The sequence below is a fragment of the Eschscholzia californica genome, unplaced genomic scaffold (genome assembly GCF_041429995.1).
Source record: "Eschscholzia californica isolate CP2 unplaced genomic scaffold, dmEscCali1.0.p SCAF_2, whole genome shotgun sequence".
Lineage (NCBI taxonomy): Eukaryota > Viridiplantae > Streptophyta > Magnoliopsida > Ranunculales > Papaveraceae > Eschscholzia > Eschscholzia californica.
In genome coordinates, this window is record NW_028238309.1 from 43,784,843 (window position 1) to 43,792,740 (window position 7,898).

Here is a 7,898-nt window from a genome sequence, read left to right on the forward strand (position 1 = left end):
ACTAACCAACTTCCCAGAAACTCTATTTTACTTTCCCGGGTATCCATAAGCTGAAACTCAGATAACGAACCCAATAATATGAGTCTATAACTCAAAGTGTCCATTCATGTGAGATATGACAAAGTTCGGTGATGAGACGTGAAAATGTCTCATCTGAATCTTTTAACTCGGGTCAGTTAGCCCAATTCGAGCAGTTACTCTGATGAATTATGTGTTTCTTTTGTCCAGGAGTATTTTACGCGGAAAACAGATAAAATCGGGCTAAAGACACACTTGAGGGCTTATTGGTCATTTTGGTGGTAAGGGTATTCGGCAAGTTGTGGCCGATGTTGATTCTCAAATGAAAATAGAGTCCAAGACAAATCCAGCGGTGAAAACAAGAGTCAAATTGGAGTCCAGATGAGTGAGTTATAACAAGTCAAAGTTCTGGGTCAAATCAGTTGACTTGAAACAAGCAAAAAGAATGCCAAGACACGTGGCGTGCAGAGGGAGCGAATCTAGCGGCTCAGATCGATAGCGGGCTTTCTACGGTCATCTGTGTTTGTCACGCGGGAATGTTTAAAGTTCAAAATCCAGTGCAACCGACTGAAACATATCTCCGTGTACTCGAGTGTGTCTCTCTGATCGAACGGGCCAAAGTTAACCAGCACAAATGGCTTCAACCTACCGCGCGATACAGTGTTATTCACTACACTGAGATGCACAGAATCAGCCCCTTTATTAGCCAACGTCAACAGCTCATGTACTCGGCTCTCCCTCTTTATCTCCTCGAATATTTCCTTAAGAAATCAAAATAGTAGATAAAGAGAAAGAAAATCTCTCCCTAATTCTTCATGAGGGAATTTTCTTAAACGGAAAGAACAAGTAATGGAAGGAAACAGAAGGATCTCTTTCTGTTATTTTCTCTTGGAAATATCAGAGAGAATAATATACATAGAGAGAGTGAGAGAGATAAGAGTGGTGATCTCTGATTGAAGATTTAGATAGATTGAAGGAAAGAATTAAGCGAATCAGATCTTTGAGACGTTATATAATATAATCAAGATCATGGAAACAGCTGGAGGGTGACTGCTCGGTTTTGTATAAAACAGGGAGAGAAGGGAGTTGGTAGGCATCTCGGTTTGGAGCTCGGTTTTGGGAATCTCTTCTCCACGGCTAAAAGAGGCACAGAAGTTTAGAGAGAGAGAAGAACTCACTCTCGGTTTTGGATAATCTCCTCTCGGCTTTGAACCACCATCACATATCTTCCTTCTTCTTTTGTAATTTTTTAGTGAGAGAAAGGTTATTGAAAGAGAAAGAAACAGAGAGAGAGAAGAATTGTAGAGAGAGAAAGAAATTGAATTTGAATTTACAAACTCCATTAAAAATTCATCTTTTCTTCTTCATCCTTTACTGTTTTGGTTAGAGAGAGAAAGGGAGAGTTATATTACTGCTTTAGAGAGAGAAAGAGAAAGGTTAGAGTGAGAAAGAAGGAGAAAACAGTAGAGAGAGAGAAAAACCAGTTGAGGAAAATAATTTCTCACCAGGAAATCGTTTCCGGGAAGACGAGAAAATTATTTTCCCCAAGGGTCTGTTTGGCAGAATTCCGGAAAGAACAGCAGGAAAATACATCTTTTAGGGTCTGTTTGGTTGCAAATCAGAAGGAAAAATTTGCGAGAAAAAGGTTGTTTCTTCTCCAATTCTTTCTCCCTCACTTATTTTATTGATTTTTATCTCTCCCACCATGAGTATGATCTCTTTAGTCATGAGTAGCTAATCATCTAATCTAGGTTTAGGATAAAGCCTTAGTTTTGTATGAAGGAATGACATTTTTCTCACGATAAAAATCTTTGATGTGCTTTGGTAGACAAATTTAATTTCTTTGCACTTGTTTCATAGTAACTCCTTCATTGATTATGCTTACATTTTGATATTACATGTTTAGACTTAGTGTCTTTAATGTATCATACTTAGGGTTTGATAAGCAATAGTTGGAGCATCTCTTAAATATTTGTCTCGAAATTAAAATATTAGATGTGTATGTCGCTTTGAAAGATTATTATTATCCGAGGTTTGGTACGAATCGTTACCTTCTCTTGAGTTATAAAAAGATTTAAGTTGTGAAGAATTAGGTCATTTTACATACATGATAAGGTGGATTCTGAAACCCTAGGTTTTCTCCTCATAAGTTTCTCCATTAATTATATTTCCGTTGTTTTAATCAAGTTCGTTATTTTTATCGTCTCATCACAAAAATCAGTTTCAAAAGAAAACTTTATTAGTTATAGGATTTAGAATAGATTGACTTAGTCTCTGAGGAACGAACCGGACTTACCGAAATTATCACTTGACGCCCGTATACTTGCGGGTGGTGACCTATTTAGGAAACTTTCTAGGCCCATCAAGTTTTTGGCGCCGCTGCCGGGGACTAAGTTTGAATTTGTCTTATCTTATTTCTATATTTGGAAAGTTTTATTTTTAGTAAGTTTTTATTTTTGGACACTTTGACTTGCTTTTCCATTTTTGGTGTGTAGAACGCTAAGGAGCAAAGGAAAAGGTGCAACAAGGAGAGGAGCTCAAGAAGGAAAATTTACATTTTATTTTTCGGATTTTTTTTATTTTTTGTGAGAGAGAGACTTTTAGACTTTCTAGTTTTATTTTGGTTTTAAAGTTTTGACCCTAAACTGGAGGGCTTTATAAATAGTAATCGAAAAGCAAAACGAAGCCTCGGGTTGGAACACTCACGGGAGAGTGGCCCGGGTCGTCTGCAAGGGTCATCGCCCGTCTTGAACGGGAGGTAATTTCTCTAATCACCACGAAGCCCCTGTTAGTGGGTAATTGCGTGTTTTGTGTGCCTAATTGCTTTGATCGAATTGTTTAGTATAAGCATTCTAGTAAGGGCAATAACCCAATTGAAAGATAGGAGACGGATTTCATCACCGTTCTCTTGCCCAAATAGGAAACAACATTCACGATCCTAAACCTCACCTAAAAACTAAAATCTGATTTAGACATTAGCCCCTAAGGTTTTCGAGCTCATAGGATCTTTGAAACAATTCAGGGACTTGATTTTTATTTGGGCATTCCTCAAAGGAAAGTGTCACTCAATTCTTTAAAAGGTCACCTCGAGAAGAGGCAACACTACCGAAGGTTGGACGGCTATCACAACGTTCATCGTTGGTCGTCACCAAGAATTGTTTGACCGTATTACTTTGACGGTGTAACCCTCATAACAATTATAGTTCAAGCTTTGTAACGAAGTAGGAGCTGTCTAGATTTTGAGGGTGAATCGGACAAACTTGTCTTTCGTCTAGATTTTGTTTAGGTTGCTTGGTGGAGTCAGACTGATTGTGTTTGCTATCCTCTAGGGTCTTCGTAGTGATTCCTCGGTTTTCGATTTAAAAAAAAAAAAGCTTTGTTGAGAATATCCTTGGTCGTTGGGCTCTAGTTTATACCCGATAGATATCGTGATAAGAGAGGTCGTTTCATTAGTAAAGAAACTCATCTAAGTAATCTTCTAGCCAATCTCTCTTTGAGTGACACTATGGGTGAAAATCTAAACCAAGCCAGGGATGGAAATCCACCTATGACACTCAGGGATTACATGAACCCTACTAGAACATGTCAACCATCATGCATACAGTTACCCCACTCCACGGCTCACTTCGAGTTAAAGCCGAGCATTATCAAAATGCTCCCACTCTTTCGTGGAGTTGAGAACAAGAATCCCTACCACCATGTTAGGGATTTTGAAGAAATCTGTGGGACTATAAGATTCCCCAATATGTCTGATGAAATAGTGAGGCTTAGGTTGTTCCCTTTCTCTTTGAGAGAGAAAGCAAAATCTTGGTTGTATGCCTTACAACCTCATTCCATCACCACATGGGAAGAATTAACCAGTTTATTCCTTCTGAAATTCTTTCCCAAGCACAAAACCACCTCTCTAAGGCAAAGTCTTAATAATTTTGTGCAACAAGAAGGAGAATCTCTCTACAAATATCTTGAGAGATTTAAAGAACTGGAACTACAGTGTCCACACCATGGTTATGAAAAGAGCAGACTAGTCCAATTTCTCTATGACGGGCTAGATTATCCCACTACATCCATGGTAGAGTCATTTTGTGGTGGCGGATTTACTTATAAATCCGTCGATGACTGCATGACCTTTCTAGAAGATCTAGCTGAGAAATCCCACCAATGGGAAACTTCTAGAGGACCTCCTACTAGTGCCAATCCTACTCCGAATAAAGGCGGCATCTATAGAGTTGATGAATCCGAACTTAAACTCGCCGCCATGACGAGAAGGATAGAAGCCTTAGAGTTTGGTCAGCCTAAAGTAGTCAGGGAGGATCCCACTCAGGTCATGAGTGTTGGAAATGAATCCATCTCTTATCCGTGCTCCATCTGTGGAGACCCATCTCATACAGGGAATAAGTGTACCCTATTCTTTGTTTCTGACGAAAAAGAGCAAGTTAATGTTCTTTATCTAAACTCTAGGCAAGATAACCGTTAGAAATATGATCCTTATTCGAACACTTATAATCCGGGTTGGAGAAATCACCCCAATTTTTCTTGGTCCAAGGGTCAAAATCAGGGTCAGGTTAGTAATTCCATGAACCCTCCTAGGAATCCTTTTGTTCAAAACCAGGGTCAATCTAGTACCCAATATCCTTCTCAAAACAATGAGTCTTTAGCGGAAACCATGAAGCAACTAGCTAAAACCCATATAGAGTTTGCACAACAGAACACCCAGGCTATACAACAGACCAACCAGACTATACAAGAGACCAACCAAGCTGTAACTAGTTTAAGAACTGATGTACGTCAACTTAGAGGAGCCCTTAGGCAGAGAGAATAGGGTATGTTTCCTAGTCAACCAGAACCAAACCCGAAGGGTAAACAGTCAATGGACTAGGCCAATGCAGTAACCACCCTTAGAAGTGGTATGGTAATTGACAATAAGGTAGGAGTTCCCGAAGATAGTGAACTAAACTCTGAACAACCCACCTTACCAACTATTGTCCCTAGTAAAGAGCCTGAGAAGGCTCCTGAGTCTGAGGAACCACCTATAGTGCCTGAGCCTTACATTCTTAGAGCCCCGTATCCTCAGCGTCTCGTAGAGGCAAAAAATAAGTCTCAGTTCGAGGAGATAATGGAAATATTTAAACAAGTCAACATTAATATTCCATTACTAGATGCAATTAAACAGATCCCAGCTTACGCTAAGTTCCTTAAAGACCTATGTACTAGAAAGCGTAAGATGAATGTGCATAAGAAGGTCTTTTTGACTCAACAAGTGAATTCTATCATCCAACAAAACCTTCCACCTAAGTATAAAGATCCAGGAAGTCCTACATTACCTTGCACTATAGGGGACCATAAGATCGAGCGAGCTTTGTTAGATCTAGGTGCCAGTGTCAGCCTTCTTCCTTACTCTGTGTACTTACAATTAGGTTTAGGAGAAATAAAACCTACTTCAGTAGTTCTTCAGTTGGCAGATCGGTCTATTAGGCGACCACGTGGCATAGTAGAGGATGTTTTGATAAAAGTTGGCGAGTTTATCTTTCCTATAGATTTCATCATCTTAGATACTGAACCAGTTCATGATACCTAAAGTCAAAATACCTATCATTTTGGGTCGACCATTTTTAGCTACATCAAATGCTGTCATATACTGTAGAAGTGGTCTTTTAAGATTGTCATTTGGAAATATGACGGTGGAGATGAATATTTTTAATGCGGGACTTCACCCTGATGACATTGATGAGTTCAGTGGGTTGAACTTGGTAGAGTTATTAATTCAAGATGCATTACCAACAACTCAGTCCAGAGATCCTTTAGAAACTCTATTGGCACTTTTATGCTTAGATGAGGAAGGTAGTATTAATGAGATAGATAACATGTCAGAGTCTACTTCCTTATTAGTATCCGAGTCGATTAGTTTGCCGACCTTAGAGTCACCACTTCCATCGTATGAGTCAATTGTTAGTCCTGACGAAACTTTGGAGCCACTTCCAGAGGAGGGAGAAGTCAAGGTCATGTCAAATTCGGTATCAACACCTCGTTTTATCGATAATCTTATTGATAAACACGAAAGTCTTTCCAAAAACGAAGATGATGAGTCATGGGTGCTCAATCTATTAAATGAGAGTGATGACTCGTTCGACTTGGGTGAACATCCAGAATTCTTCAAGGACCCTGATTACATCATGATAAAAGAGATCACAGAAGGTTTATCTGAACCAATTTCTAGGGAGTTTGAGTCGGGAAGTCGGGTTATTCCTTTGAAAGTACCCAACATACCTGTTTTGGAAACCGCTAATCTAAGTATAGACGTCTTTGATAGTCCTCAAGATCCTCTTGCATCGTGTCCATCGGGAGCATGTTGGGAAATTTGTGCAATCTCTCACTTGGTTTCTCCTCCCTACATAGATCCTTTCTATCAGGACTATAGTTCTGCTAGTCCATTGCCAAACTTAACGACTTTATTGTCGTCTAAGTTTGGGGATTCTTACCTGATCACAATAGTCTCACGGGTACTGCAACATATTTACACAAGTGTGAGACTATCATTCACTAATCACTTCGTGTCTTGGGTAGATCCTCAGATGTTTCGCCTATTGGTTTATGGAGATGTTACTTAACGATTGTTGAATCATCTGTATCGTCTGGCTGAAGACGTTAAACTTAGCGCTTTCTGGGAGGCAACCCATGCATAGGACCTTGGAACCAAGTAATATCTTTCCCTCATCCTGTTATTTTTTGCATAGTCTTCAGAACATTGAGGACAATGTTCGGTTTAAGTTTGGGGATAGGGGATTGAAATTTTTGCTAAGTCCTTATTTCAACAATTCAAAAGGGTTCAAAATTTTTAAATTTTTGGATTGAAAATGTGAGTCTAGTTGTTTTTGTTTGTTAATAGTTATAGAGTCTAGTTGGTCGGACTATCCGTTTGCTGAAGGTTTTTCCATGAATTTCGAGTCTTGAGGTTGTCTGTGCACTAGCCATGTGAGTTTTAGATAGGTGAAGAGTTGACTTTTCTGAGAGAACTTAATCGATCATTAATGGAGACTTAACCCATGTGAGATTCCGAGCCTTTCTTGTTGTTTTGAGTGATCTCTTTTGAGCTAATTCTGAGTAGAATGAAGAGCTACTCAACCTCGCAATATTGAAAGAAGAACTCATTTGATCTCTTGAGTTTAAATTTTACAACCACTAGGGATGTCATCAGGAAGTAAACCTTTCTCTTGTAGTCTGAGAAACTTGAAAACAGTGTCAACTAGAGGAAGATAGAAATCCTTTTGTTAGAACCCTGAGAATAAGGCATGAATCAAAGTGGAGAGAATTATACCCAAGGAAAGTGTTAAGAAAGTATGTTGTGTATATTGAGTTTTATTACCAGAAGCGTATTGAAAAAAAAAAATAGAAAAATCAAAGAAAAAAGTGTGTTTGTTTAGTTTAAGTGTTTATCCCTTGAAGTAGTTCTTGAAGATTTGAAGACGTCGAGTTCTCAGGGGTTCTAGTCATATCATCATTAGTGTCTATCGACCTCTAGGAAGCATTGTTAGAAAGTAGATCAGGTGAGAAGAGTTGGTTAGCTTCCCCATTCCGTATTAGTGAATGTTTCCTTCCTATGAGATCAGTCGTTCACCAAACTTTTAGTCCATCTTTTGTAATGTGTTGAGTTTCCGTCATACTCATACTCGCACATTGAGTTAAACATTTCTGAGTGACTTAAATTTTTGAGTGTATGCCCGTGAGGCAGTAGTCGAGGCGAAATGTATTGAGAAGGTAATCAAGGTCTTGTCTGTTCTGAACCGAAATGATACTCATATTGGCTGGTCACATGCACTTCGGGTCTTGATTATTAGTGAAAAGATTTTTAGCGTTTGTATGGTTTGATTGACTTGGATTTCATT